The following is a 2811-nucleotide window of genomic DNA, read 5'->3' on the forward strand; positions in this document are numbered from 1 at the left end:
CATCATGAATTTGTTGTCATTGACGTAGAGTCCTCCATTCTCACACCACTCCCGAGCATTCATACCAAACCCCGTCTACTATAGCATAGCATTAAGATAAATAACGTCCCGGGCTTGGTAACAGGGTGATGGGTTCCTACCTCATGCATACTACTCAACTACAAGAATTCAATATCACTACTGGAGGGTTGTTGAAAGGGTGCTACTACATGCAAATAAAACATAGGTATGAAAAACATGGTCAAAGTGAACTTGCCTGGTATTACTTGATGAAGATAACAAAGCTCTCAGAATAATGACTTGGTAGAACTATTCGTCACTCTGTTGAAAATCTATATAGTCAAACATAGCATTCATATAAGCAAACATACTAGCAAGCAATTCTAACACTCATAATAAAACCAACAAATAAAATGCAAATCAACAAGGGACACCAAATAAAAACAAAGGAAAACAACACAACAAAACTACTAAAGAAAACTCTAAGACATAACACAAAACAGTTTTGTCCTAAGTAAAAAATTAACAACAATTAAAACACTAAACTAATAAATTAACAGAAAATACAAAGTAAAACAACTAATTTAACAGAAGGTATTTTTCATCAAATTTTATTTGCAAAAAGAAACAAATAAAAAGCTTTTATGAAACACTAACTATGACCTAAACAAGTTTTCCTACAAAACTAAGTAAAATAAGTTTTTAAAACAAAAACAAAATTTTCTTTTGTTGACTAACAGAAACTAAACTAAAATTTTCAAGAGTGACAAAAAGAAATAATTTAAAACTAATAAAAGCAATAAAGAAAAGACTTAAAACAAAACTATAACTAAAACAGTACTGTTTTGCTAAAACATTAATTTAAAATAAACTAAAAATAAATCACTATATGCTACTGGATAGACAAAACTATAACAAAACAGTAGCAAAAAGAATCAATCAAAAAATTTTTATAAAACCCAAGATACGACCAAATTGGTGATTTGAACAAATTTCATCAAATTCAATTTTAAACAACTCAAATATGAAATCAAATTGCACTAGCAGAAACTTCAAGAAATCATAAAACTAATGCAAAAAGAAACACTAAATTTGGATCTAAAACATAAAAGTTATAAGCAATATAGAATCAGAACTATTCTGTTTTTAAAACAGAAACGAAAAATCAAAACAAAAAAATCGGCCACTAGCTACGTGGCCTACTGCTATCGGGCCAGGGAGGTGGGCGATCTGAACTATCTAGCGCTCGATCGTAAAATAACACAAACGTGTACGGGCTAAAACAGAAAGACCGGTTGGCTAAACCGACTAGACTTGAACCGATCTAAACCGAATAAAAACCGTAACAAACCGGAACTAAACCGATCTAATTAAAAAACGTAACCGTTCGTTAGATCTAATCTATGCCGTCAATAACAGATCGGACGGTGGAGGTTGCTTACAGCGGTGGTGGCGTCTCCGGCGAGGTCGTCGTCGGCGGTGGCGGCTCGGACGTCGGTGGCGGTGGCGCTCCGGTCGTCCGCGATGAAGGTGGAGGGGTCGGCGCGATGTAGCGGGCGACGACGAGTCCAACGGTGGTCGTGGAGTCGGAGGAGATGGTTGGAGGTGGTTGACGGCGAGCTCGAGGCGGCGGATGGCGTCGGTGATCAACGACGATGGCAATCCGGTGGTTTTGCGGCTCAGGCGAGTTGTTGGGAAGGTGTAGTCGAGGGAGGGGATCACGATGGTGGTGGCTGCGGGTCTCGGGGAGGTCGGAGGCGGGCTCTAGGGCATCAATGGTGCGGTGGCGGTGCTCGGCTCCGGCGAGAGATTACGGGCGAGGCAAGGGGTTTCGGTGAGGGGAAAGGGTTGAGGGAGAGGGGTATTTATAGGGGGAGGAGTTCTTGGAGGAGGGGGCGAGGGGATTCGTGATCCCGAGAAGATCGGGATTCCGGCGGCGGCGGCGCGACTTGGCGTGGGGAGGAAGAAGACGGCGGGCGAGGGCGATCGGGCAGTGGGGCCCAGCGGTCAGTGGCACAAGGGCGAGAGAGAGAGGAGCGGGCGACCGAGGCGGAGGCGTTTCGGGCGTGCGCGCAGCTGTGGGCTGAAAGGCCAGTGGGCCGTGCGGTGCGGGAAGAGAGAGAGAGAGGAATAGTGCTGGGCTTCGGCCTGGTACTGTTCGAGGATTTTCTTTTTATTCTTTTCACAGACAACAAAATAAAAAGAAACAACAAATAATAATAAAAAGTATATAGGCATATAATATATCAAAATTTTCAGAAAAACATTTCCTAAAAGATGAACTATTTTCCAGGTTCAAATAAAATACACAAAAAATCAAATAAAGCAAACAATGCTACTGTTGCATTAAAATCCAACAAAAATCATTTTTAAAATACCAAAATTATTTCAAAATTATTTTCTCCTAATTTTCCATTGAAGGGAATCATTTTACCCTTATTTCCATTTATTTATTTTTAGGAGAAAAATAATTTGAATAAAATCCAAATAATTCCAAATTTGAAAGGGAGTTTCAAAATACTTTCAAATGACTTTCAATTTGATTCTTTTTGACTTCCAACTCATATTTCATATAATTGAAGAAGTCATTTTATCTTCTCTCATGAAAATCATTGAGTTGCATAAAGTTTTTTTTAGAATTTGAAATATTTCCAACTGGAATTCAAATCTTTTCAAAAACCCTTTGGATTTCAAATGGAAGAAGTCATGTCATCTTCACTCTGGGGTTTTGTGTTGAAATGAATTTGAATTCATTGAGATAAAATGCAAGGATGAAAGTTTGGGAAAGTCATTTCGTTCCCTCTCATCCAA

Source organism: Aegilops tauschii, chromosome 1 (assembly GCF_002575655.3).
Source record: "Aegilops tauschii subsp. strangulata cultivar AL8/78 chromosome 1, Aet v6.0, whole genome shotgun sequence".
Lineage (NCBI taxonomy): Eukaryota > Viridiplantae > Streptophyta > Magnoliopsida > Poales > Poaceae > Aegilops > Aegilops tauschii.